This window comes from Bos mutus, chromosome 5, assembly GCF_027580195.1.
Source record: "Bos mutus isolate GX-2022 chromosome 5, NWIPB_WYAK_1.1, whole genome shotgun sequence".
NCBI classification, from domain to species: Eukaryota; Metazoa; Chordata; class Mammalia; order Artiodactyla; family Bovidae; genus Bos; species Bos mutus.
In genome coordinates, this window is record NC_091621.1 from 24714491 (window position 1) to 24727342 (window position 12852).

Genomic DNA, 12852 nt, shown 5'->3' on the forward strand with positions numbered 1-12852 from the left:
GAGGAGCCTGGCGGGCTACAGTCCATGGGGTCGCAAAGATCTGGACGTGACTGAGTGACTGAGCACATAGCACAACCACAGGCCTATGTTATAATAAGCAATCAAAAATGCCAGTTTTTATTTTTTGCTTTTCTTTTCTTCTTTTATCCAAGAGCCAAGAAGGTGGGACCAACAGAGAGGACTTCAAGACATCATGTGAGTTTCTAGAAAAGAAACTCTCCATCCAGGGAGTCCTGTGTCTATTTACTATTGTGCTACCTTAACCAGTACTCACAGGCATAATAATGAGGTCATTGGGTACAACGAACATGTGGGATATTACATAAAACCCATCCTTCTACAAAACCTGCTTGCTTCCAAACCTGTTCATTCTCTCCTGAGCGGGTTTAAGATTACTAGCAATATATCCATTGCAAACCCTTTTAGTCAACAGGTTCTGCTGCTGTGTCTTTAGGGTTTCGTCTCTGCAAGAGTACAAGACTCTTTTATTTCAGCTACAAGGGTGTTTGGGTAGCAGCCAGAGTTTGTAATATTTGGGGTCTTTAAGCCTTTATGCTCTGTTGTTTGGACATCACAACTGACTGCATTGACTTGGTTGAAATTACAACTCAATTTACACCCTATATTTTCCCTTTACTTATTCCACATCATACTAGTCTTGAGATTTAACAGTATTTTCTTGCCTTTCTGGCCTTCTCTCAAGACTTTATTTAATTTCTACAAGCCATATAACGGGGTCCTCGGCAGCCAAAAATAAGTCTTCAGTTGGACACTGTAACCAGGTTCTTTTCCTTGGCAAGAAGCTCTAGCAGCCTCCTCTTCTGTCCTGCAGGTAAAGAGACAGCTCCATTTTTAGAGTGAGGCAAAGGTGAGCTCAACAGGTGAAAGAAAGTCTACTTTCATCAAAGTGGGAACGGCAGTCCCTGCAAGAGAAAACTCTACTCCTGTAGGAACTTGATTCCTTAGGAAGCAATTAAGGCCAAGGTAATTGGCATCGAGTGTAGTTCCTGATGCTCACTTGTCACTTGATTTAAGGCAAGCCTGTTTGGGACTCAGTTTTCACATCTGTAGAATAATATTCTCTGGCATCCTTACCACAGAGCTTAAAGCAGTTTACCATATGTTACGTCTTTACTTCTCCTGTAGTCAGGCACAGAAACTCTGCTTCAGGACCTGAGAGGAAACAGAGGAGCAAAACCTGTGGGGATCTGCCCACATGGCAATGGAGCTGGGACAGGAATTCACATTGTTTGTCTTAATGCTTAAGTGCTATTGTTTCTAGAAATGACTTTGCCACAAAATGGAATTCTTAACATAGAAATAAATCACCCTGCTTGAAAGTCACTTGAATTGAGGATTTAAATAAACTTAGGGGATTTGAAAACTCAATTTAATAGAAAACACTAACGCTCAGCCAGGAAAAAAAAAAAAAAAAGCCCAACAGAGTTTCACACTGTAGAAATATTTCAATACTTGGGTCTACCACCTTGAAACACTGACTACTTAATCCTCACAGTTACCTTGTGAAATACATTATTAGTCATTATTAGTTCCATTTTACAGCTGGAGGAACTAAGGAAGAGTGTTCAAATGGCTTCTCTGGGGCCTCAGAGGAAGTCAGTCCTGTCCAGGAGATATTCTTGTATTCGCTCTTTCTCTCTCTTTCTCGTCCTCACACAAATAGAGAAAACAGGCTGTCTGGAGAAGTCCTCACAGCTCAAATTGTTCCTTCAAACTAGAGGCACATTCACATCACACCAGCTTTTGGGTTACAGTAGCAGCTATAGGATTTCACAAACAGAAAAAAGAAATAAACATAAGCTCCATATTGGGAAAGCATCCCTGAAGCTGTTCCTTTAATTGGAGTCACTGGGCTGCCAAATACAGCCAGGAATTTGGGGGTATCCTCAGTCATTCGCAAACTAAGACACTTAGTCTCTTATTCATGAATTAACTATGTATTTGTTAATTCAATTAAAAGCAGATACCTTCTTATGAGTTTCTTAACCCAAAATATTGCCAGACTTCCCATCAGTTTTTAAGATGTGGGGTATTTATGTGTGGCGGTGAAGAGTGTGTGTGTGTGTGTGTGTGTGTGTGTGTATGAGAGAGAGCATGTCAAGAAAAGTGTCTACTTGTTGGAAGATAGAAATAAAAATATTCCCTGAGGAATTCAAATTTTAGGTAAGGAAACAAAACACAATAAAGTAGGCTCTGGTAAAACTTGAAGTTTAAATACCCATTATTTTTAATTTTCGGAGAAGGCAATGGCACCCCACTCCAGTATTCTTCCCTGGAAAATCCCATGGACGGAGGAGCCTGGTGGGCTACAGTCCTTGGGGTCGCATAGAGTCGGACATGACTGAATGACTTCACTTTCACTTTTCACTTTCATGCATTGGAGAAGGAAATGGCAACCCACTCCAGTGTTCTTGCCTGGAGAATCCCAGGGACGGGGGAGCCTGGTGGGCTGCCATCTATGGGGTCGCACAGATTTGGACACTACTGAAGCGACTTAGCAGCAGCAGCATTTTTAATTTTGCTGAACCCCACATTTCAACTTTTTGAATCCCAAGAAAACTTTTTTCAAGAAGCGCCTCATAATGACCCTCTATGTCATTCTTTCACATTTGAAAATTAATTTTTTAATCTTCCAATCAGCGTTCAGCTTTAGAATTTCCTACAGGGTTATTCATTGTACTTGAGCTCTCCTATAAAGCAATGATATTAAAATGCAAATACAAATGGCTTTGTTTACATTTGTATTCCATTATTTTAAGGTACAATTTAGGGGCTTTCAATGTGCCAGGCACTATGCTGTGCATTGAACATAAAGGAATCCAACACAAGCTAGACTTGAGAGTACAGTGGGACAGAGGTAGGTAAACCGCTGATCACAGCTATAGTGAGGTGGATGTTGGTTGACAACACACAATATACGACCGCGCCTGGAGATCAGCCACACCGCCACGTGGGGTGCGTTGGGGCATGCTGGGGGAAGGGGGTCTTTATGGAGGAAGTGATGTGTGAGCAGCAAGTCCTCTAGAGGAGGATGAGGACTTTTCCAGGCAAAAGGAGAAGCATACGCAAAGGCGAAATGGCATGATTTGGGAGTCTCCTGGGGGTCTACTGATCAAGAGAAAACCTCCTGAGAAGGTTGAGAAGTGGGGCAGCATCTGTAGGGGGCTTTGCACAGCGAGCTGTCAGACACCAGACTGCTGCAGCTAACGACATCTGCTGCCAGCATCTTCGCCTCCCCGCCGAACTTCACAGCTCGCAGTCTCCCAGACACCCCTAACTGCTCTCCTGTCTCCCCTTCTTTTCCTGTCAAATAATGTTAGTGTCTGCTTCTAAATTCTCAGGCACGTGATGGAAGACCTGAGCAACACCAGTGGGAAGACCAGATAAACAGCAGTAAGTTGGGTCCCCATTTTTGTCAGTCTCACAGCAAAGAGCTTCCTCACACAACCATTTATAGTTTAAATCCCAAAGCCTAGTTGCTTAATGGGTATAAGCCGTATTTTCATTAATTCTTCCTCTGTTGTCTACCATTTGGCTATTCTCACTGTTTGCTCACATTTATGCCCACAATGGGTTGTGTGTGATTCCACTCTTTCAGCTACTGTTACTTCTTTTTTTATCCATTAGTGAATTTATAAGATCCCAACAGCATAGCTTCAAAATGTATTATGTAAAAACCAATAAAACTACAGGGAGAAACTGACAAACATACAATCATAGTAGAAAACACTAATACATTCTTTTAGGACTAATAATTAACGGGTTAATAAGACTAAAAACGTTATGACAAGTAACAAGTCTAACATAAAACTCTAACCTTCATACAAAGAATGTTCAGTATTTTGACCCGAAAGAATGCCTCAACAAATACTTTTTTTTAATAAAGTCATTTACTTTTAAATATATATGTATTTACTTACTTATATTGGCCATGCTGGGTCTCAGTTGTGGCACACAGGGTCTTTAGCTGCGGCTTGTAAACTCTTAGCTGTGGCATGTGGGATCTAGTTCCCTGACCAGGAACTGAACCCAGACTCCCTGCATTGGGAGTGCAGAGTACACCACTGGACCACCAGGAACTCCCTCAGCAAATTCTGAGACAATCATATTATACAAATAATTTTCATGGACCACAATGCAATAAAATAAGAAGTCAATCCAAAAAAAAAACTGGCCAAACCTTCCATTTTGTCTCCTCATAGTACTGAAGATTTACTTTATAAATACTTATATAACACTGCATGCCATCAGCTTCTGTTACTTCTTAGGGTGATAAAGTTCCAATGGAGCACTGCAATAAAAGTAGAAAATAATCTATGGACTTTCTGGTTTTGGTTTGGTTTATTTCACAGAAAATCAAGACACTTGTTTTATTTTTATGAAAAAACAATATAACCGTCAAAATGCTCTTTTTGGTGAACAATACTTTTAGCTAGTCTCCAAAATTGTTGGACAACTATAATCCTGCTGAATTTCTTGAGCACTTAGGGCAAGTCCCTATAGCAAGCATAGGGTTTTGAGTTTATTAGCAAGGGAGAGCACTGTCTAAAGATAATTATGTTGTGACTAAAGACTTATCTTAGGCTAAAATCTTTAAACAAATAAGAGTCATAAGTATCTTTGTTAGAAGTTTTGTGGTGAAATAATCATTGGAAACTTATGTAGCTATGCCTTGATTGATACCTGTCTTAAAAATATTTTTAAAAGGCTAGGCATTTGCTAGATAATGCAAAGTACATCTTAAAAATTCCATATTGGCTAAGGTTATATATATTCACTCAGCAAATGTTTGCTGAATTGTTTCATTTGTACAGACACTGTCAGCTATACACGCCTGACAAGTCACTTTTTTAAAAAGTAATGGTTTTAATTATTCAGGCAGAACTTACAGTGACTACCATGGGCAAGGACAAAATCATAATATTATATTACTACGTTCTGAGCGTTCCTGGTAGCTCAGCTGGTAAAGAATCCGCCTGCAATGCAGGAGACCCCAGTTCGATTCCTGGGTCGGGAAGTTCCCCTGGAGAAGGGATAGGCTACCCAGTCCAGTTTTCTTGGGCTTCTCCGGTGGTTCAGACAGTAAAGATCCACCTGCAATGTGGGAGACCTGGGTTCAATGCCTGGGTTGGAAAGATTCCCTGGAGGAAGGGCATGGTATCCCACTCCAGTACTCCTGCCTGGAGAAGCGTAGCACATGTACTGAGCAATTACTAAGTGCCAGGCACTATACTAAGTGTTCAATGGAAATATCACATTTAATCCTCTTGGTAACCCTTTGGGGTAAGATTATTATCACCCCTTTTACAGGGAGAAATCTGAGGGAGAGATCAAGAAAATTTGTCAACGTTTATTAGAGCTGACAACACACAGAGCCAAGTTTTGAACCCAGGAATGTCTAAATTCAAACACTGGTCTCTTAACCACCATCTCCCCATTGCCTTAGGTAATAAACATGCTAACTGGAGAGCTACTTATAGCAGATACTCATCCTGTTTGGTAATATGGTAACATATCAGCTTACAGTTTGTTTTTACATATGTTAGAATTTGTAATCTAACAACAACATTTGAGGTAGGCGTTATCAATTACTCTTTTTAAGAGCTGAGTACACTGAGGCAATGGCATCCCACTCCAGTACTCTTGCCTGAAGAATCCCATGGACAGAGGAGCCTGGTAGGCTGCAGTCCATGGGGTCGCTAGGAGTCGGACACGACTGAGCGACTTCACTTTCACTTTTCACTTCCACGCATTGGAGAAGGAAATGGCAACTCACTCCAGTGTTCTTGCCTGGAGAATCCCAGGGACGGGGGAGCCTGGTGGGCTGCCGTCTATGGGGTCACACAGAGTTGGACACGACTGAAGCGCCTTAGCAGCAGCAGCAGCAGCACACTGAGGCTCAAATAATTAAGGGACTTGCCTAAAGTCATTTAACCACTAAAAGGAAGAATGAAGACTGAAAAGCAGGTCTTCCTTTTGGTTTTAAATCCTATTATGCTCTGCTATAATAGGTAGGGAGAAGGCAATGGCACCCCACTCCAGTACTCTTGCCTGGAAAATCCCATGGATGAAGGAGCCTGGTGGGCTGCAGTCCATGGGGTCTCAAAGAGTCAGACACGATTGAGCGACTTCACTTTCACTTTTCACTTTCATGCATTGGAGAAGGAAATGGCAACCCACTCCAGTGTTCTTGCCTGGAGAATCCCAGGGAAGGGGGAGCCTGGTGGGCTGCCGTCTATGGGCTTGCACGGAGTCGGACACAACTGAAGTGACTTAGCAGCATAATAGAGAAGTGATGGAAATTTTGCTCTACACAGAGATATGTGCACATACACTCAACAGATGAGGTATTACTATATCTTTTTGCACTGCTAAAATGGTCACTTGAATTAAAACTCATCAATTTTAATTTTTTTACAAAAACAGTAGCAATTGAAACTGTTGTTGTGTGTGTGTCGCTAAGTTGTGTCCAACCCTTTGCGGCTCCGTGGACTGTAGCCCGCCAGACTCCTTTGCCCACAGAATTTTCCAGGCAAGAATACTGGAGTGAGGTGCTGTTTCCTACTCCGGGGGAATCTTCTTGACCCAGGAATCCAAACCCATGTCTCCAATGTCTCCTGCATTGGCAGAAAGATTCTTTACTACCAGTGCCACCTTATATCTTATTGTGCTGCTAAAATGATCAAAACACATCATTGTTTTTTTTTTTTACAGAGACTTAGTAAGTTGAAACTTTTAACAAGCCTAATAATAAAGGCCAAAAGCATCAAGTATTTATCAATTCTAATGAAAAGTTAAGCTTTCACTGATTATACGATGGACTTTTCTTAGTTTATCTAATAACCTTTTGAAAACCAGAGACTTCTTTAAATTATAGATAATGATTTTAAATCTTCTTAATTGCAGGCAAAAAGCAACACCAACAAAAAAGGAGGAACTCTATCTACTTGTTTTAATCAGAAAGTGTGTGTGTTGGGGGAGGATTTCTTCTAAAATGAATTGCTAATGAAAACTCCAAACAGATAATGAGCCAGGAGACCTTTAGTTAGTTCTTGAAGTTGAAATTTTTATACTTAAAATGGAGAAGAAAGAGTAAAAATTTAGTCCTCCAAAGGATGCTTAGAGGATAATATCATTCAAAAAGTTGGTGCCAACAACAATTTATACACAGCATGAAGAGCAACAAATTCTGCTTCTGTGGTTTATATCTGGAGAGCAAAACAAGTCAAAAGGAAAAATTCCAAAGAAGGTTCAAATTTATTCTCCAACCTCAGAGCCTAGTTCAGGTTTGCCTGTGTGGTTTTATTGCTTAGTTCACACACACAAATTAGCACTGGAGATCCTAAAAGCCAGCTTAAAAAAAAAAAAAGAAAATCTTTGGCTTCTGGTGTTGATGAAAGAAAACACTCTTTCTCAAAAATGTGATTATTTGGTTCCTCACAGTTCAAAATGTGTGAAAAGAGAGAGGGGAGTTTCTTTAAAAGAACTTCCTTATACCACATCTTAAAGTGTTGCTCTTTCCTCAGTGATGGGCAATCAGGAGCTTCTAAAAGCAAAGAAACATAATGGTATCTTTCAAATTAGTCAATAGGGAGCCTAGTGTCAAATTATGTATATAACCAAAATACTGTGAGGTTGCTTTCTGTAGTTACCATTTTATAGGAGAAAAAATAATACAATAATTTACAATTTAAATCATTGGAATTTGAGTGACCTTTACTACAGTAAAATCTCATTGAAAAAAAATCTTGCTACAACATTCCCTCAAGAATAAATTTTTATAGTTACAGCCAGATAAAATATGATTTGCTTGTAAGATGAAAGCTACTACTATGCCCTACCACCTGCATTATATATTACTGTGAGCTTATATTGAACTTCTATTGCAATAAGTATCAGAATAAGATCCATTGTCTAACCAAAGAAAACATTGACACATCTAACGGTTTAAAAAAGGATATGAGAAATATGTTACAAAATGTGTATTTTGCTAAAGTCATATAACACACTGATCAGGGACGGGTGTGCAAATTGCCTACAAGTCTAGGAGCTCAGTGTTCTGTGTTCAGCTCTGAGATGGGCAGAGTCTTTCTGTTCTGGCATAAGCATGTGGTCACTTGTGAACACACCAAGTGTATTAGTGTTTGAACTTTATCTAATACCTTTCAACACTTCAGAGGCCACTGCCAATCAAGCTAGTTGTTAAAAATACTTATTGACTCTTTTTTCTCAGTCAGCTTGGTAAAGATCTTTTGTTGCTGCTGTTTTGGCTTGGCTAATTTTGCACTTGGGGACATCCATGATGTTGCCTGAGTTTGAGACAGAAAATTTTAGAACTCATTTGTTTACTCCTTAAAAGAGTTGTTCAGTTCTTACTGTTTTATCTTAGCCTCCTTTTACATTTTGTAGATGAAAATTTTCCTCTTGACTTAACATTGTCGAATGATAGAACTTCTGTTATATATGAGGATTTTGAAGCTGTCTCCTAAATTTTAAAGTATGATTTACATCCCTAAGAATGTACATTCTGAGCGTTTTTTTTTTAATTAAAAAGCTCAAAAAAAAAAAAACAAAAAACCCGCAAGATGCACCAATATGCCCATTTGAAGTCTTTTGAATAAGTCCACTTTTTAGATGATTAAAATACCAAATCAAGTCCCTCTGGCTGAACCTTGTATGACCACCTACTCTGGGTAGATGTAATGAACTTGAGGTATTGGGGTACGACATCTGGCAAGGACTTGTGAATTACAATTTTCTTTTACAACTGAAAACCATATCCTGGTCAGGTCTCAGTGGGGTTTAATGCTTGTGTCAGAGCATGCAAGGTTTGTTTTGATCTGTTATGGGGTAACACACGTAGCTTTCAGTTCACACTAATAACATCCCCGTGTCTGGTATACACCGATCCAGAGGCTACTAATTAAAGGCTGGAATTAACCAAGCACAGTTTCACTACAAAACATGTGAAACTTATTAAAACTTAAAAGTGACTGCTGATTCTCAATACAGGCAGAACTAAAGAATGTGGGGGTCTTGTGAGGTTACTTCAGCAAAAATTTTAAAGCACATTCAAGATGCTTTGGGTCTGCGTATTCAGCACACAGTGTGTTAACACAATAGAAAAATGTGCTAAACGTTGAAATTACTGAAACCAAGGCATGAAAAGGATTCAGCAGGGAAACAGACTGTTTCCCTCACCAGGGTGAACCCCTACTCTGAGTCTTTGGTCTAACAAACAATTCTATATGCAGTTGTTGGAATAATTACCTTACCATTTTCTCATCAAAGAACTGTTTGCTGATTTGGAAATGAAAGGGGGAGGAGGAACCAGAGGATGGTGACAGAGAGGAGGCGAGTAGCTAAGCTACATAAATCAGTATTAAAGACAGCAGCTTTATTTTGTTAAATATGGCTAATATACATACAGGAAAGTGCATATTTCGTGAGTGTACACTTTCTGAGTTTTCACACACTGGATTTATCCACATAGCAAGTACTCAGGTCAAGAAACCGAACATTCTCGGCACCCATACAGAGGGTTTTAAACTGAGCAATGCACCTTCACCCACAGCGGCACTTAAGTCTTTCTCTTTATCATGATTTGAAAGAACAGTGAATCCCTGAAGCTGGAAAGCAATAGGGAATGACAGTAGCCAGTGCTGAGTTCCCTCTGCTTGTGGTTTTAACAGGGTTCCTGGGTCCCACCATGGGATGTGTGACACTAATTGCTCAAGCTGGATCCAAGGAAGGCATGGAAGAGGAGGGAGACACTTCAGTTAAAGCTCTTTCTTTACGCATGCGCGTGTGCTCGGTTACTCAGTCACGTCCGGTTCTCTGTGACCTCCTGGACTGTAGCCTGCCAGGTTTCTCTGTCCATGGGATTCTTCAGGCAAGAATACTGGAGTGGGTTGCCATTGCCTTCGCCACGGGATCTTCCCAACCCAGGAATCAAACTGATGTCACCTGCATTGGCCGGCGGATTCTTCACCACTCAACCATCTGGGAAGCACCTTTTCTTATGAAGCGCTCTCAGAACTGAGGTTTATAAAAGCTGGGAAAGCACTGTGGTTTAGGAGCTGAGGTCCCAGATTCTGAAATCAGAGATACCATCTCAGCTTACTTGAAGAAAGACCCAGTCCAAGTTATTTAATCTCTCTAAACCTCAGGGGCCTGATCAATAAAACAAAAATGTGCCTATTGCACTGAGTTTTTTTTTGTTTTTTACTTTTTGGCTGCATTCCAAGGCAAGTGGGATCTTAGTTGTCCGACCAGGGATGGAACCTGCACCCCCTGCATTAGAAGCTCGGAGTCTTAACCACTGAACCGCCAGGGAAGTCCCACTCTGAGTTATTGAGAGGACCAGTTGAGAATCTCTACAGTTGCATGTGGACAGGCCTGAATGCAAAGAAGTAATCAAAAGATGGCACTCATCATTCTTATTATTACAATGCCTGAAAAACTGATCTATCCATTGGAGAAGAGACGTCCTGACTTTCCCCTCTGTTGGGGATCAGTTCACCCTCTGCATGTGGCTTTTGTTATCTCTTAGCCTGTTAGAACCAAATTCAAGACTAAAGAGTGAGTGACCCCTATTGGTAAAAGAACCAGTGTATTTCATTCCATCCTTTCCTGTCTGGACTTGCTAAATCTTTAAACAAATACCTCTTATACTGGGTTTTCAAATTCTGGTATGCATAAACGTCACTGGATTTCTGGGACACCATACCTAAATATTCTCTTTCAGTGGATCTGGGCAGGGCCCAGGAATCTGCATGTTAATCAGTATCCAGGCAATTCTGACATAGGTGGTCTCTGGGCCACCCTTTCAGAAACACAGCCCCTCTGAGTCTCAGGACCCCGGAGATTATAAAGAGCATCTGTTGAAGCAGAGGAACTTTCACTGATTCTATTTTCTACGCTGAGTAGACAGTATCCACAGTTGACACTCTCCAAACATTAAAGGAATTTTCCAAGGAATAAAAAGAAAATCTCCAAGTATGTGGGTTTCTGGCTTTCATTTCAGATAGATCATTTGCATATCATTAAAAGTTCTAAGCAGAAATGGGATGCTAATGCAATTTGTTGAGTCAAATCAATACAACTTTTAAAATTCATGGAAGCAAAAATAAGATTCCTGCTAATGTATAAATGTAACATTTTTCTCATTAAGTTTTTTTTTTATTCTTGAGCATATTTCTTGGCATCTGACAGTCTATTTTTTGGCATCTTCAATTCCTCTTCTTTTTTCTAAAAATAAGTCTATCGGCACCATAGCTTGAGACATTTTTATTAAAAATTTCATTTTTACCTATACACTTGAATAGTGAAGTTGCTCAGTCGTGTCCCACTCTTTGCGACCCTGTGGACTGTAGCCTACCAGGCTTCTCTGTCCATGGGATTCTCCAGGCAAGAATACTGGAGTGGGTTATCATTTCCTTCTCCAGGGGATCTTCCCGACCGAGGGATCGAACCCAGGTCTCCTGCATTGGAGGCAGACGCTTTAACCTCTGAGCCACCAGGGAAGCCCACATGATTTAATATACACTGGATGAAGTGATGATGATGGTATACATCTCTCTCTTTCTCTCTCTCACACATATACACTTAGAGATGAAAACAATTTGATATTCTTAAGTCAGATTGCAGTCCAGATTAGAAATTTTGTTTTCTTTAGTTGCATTCAATAAGCATTTATATAGAACCTACCATGTGCCCAGTTCTATTAGGCAGGTTTGGTTATTTTCACAAGTTGATAGGGGAATGAAAAACCCATCATGGCAGAGTACAAGTTGGAATAAGGACAAGGTACCACTTTTCTCCACCAAAGAAGCCCTGGAGCACAGATCCTTCGACCCCAAAACATTTGACTTTGCTTTTATGGATCAGATCATTTTCATTTCCCTTCCTCCACACTCCACCCACAAATTCCTGCCCAGAGAGCACAGTTGTTGGAAAGTCTTCCCTCATACAGTTCTAGTCTACCCAACCCTGGCCCAGGTTGTCTAACACTGTCAAATTTGCCTGCCTTTCTAAGAGGATCTGAGCCAATTCATTTCTAATGAAGCATCTGGTGATGTGAAAAATGAAAGATGTGGGGCTAGATGAAAATATACCGACACCAGTACTTGTCCTCAGGAGAAGCAAGGATCATTCAGAGTGCCTTTTTGTGTGTGTGTGTGTGTTATCCCAATTTTCCAGAATCAAGGTACTATTTTCATAATTGGAAAAAGGAACTTAGAAATAGAATAAGGAAAGTGTATCTTAAACTGGGCTGTCCCACCATCAGAAAGTAGCATGGAGAGCTATTGTTACTGATGCTATTATGAGATATGCTCATCTGTATTTTAGATTCAAATACATATTTAGTTCAAAATGTAGTCACTTTGAAAAAGGACCCTCAACAGCATACACAATTGGCCTTTTTCTTGGATGTCAAGATTTCAGGCATGGGGAAGATTGAAGATGGTTTTGCTTTCTTCTTATTCCCCTCAAGTTTTGTAAAATAAGCATGAATGACTTTTGTAATTAGAAACATACCAATAAATGTTATTATTTGGAAAGACGATTTTAGATTTGCTGAAGCCCATGGATATTTGCATGCATGCTAAGTCGCTTCAGTCATGTCCAACTCTTTGCAACTCTATGGATTGGAGCTTGCCAGGCTCCTCTGCCCATGGGATTCTCCAGGCAAGAATACTGGAGTGGGTTATCATGCCCTCCTCTAGAGGCTCTTTCCAACCCAGGGATCGAACCCTCATCTCTTGAGTCTCCTGCGTTGGTAAGTGGGTTCTTTACCACTAGCGCCACCTGGTGTGTTTAGGCTTTGAC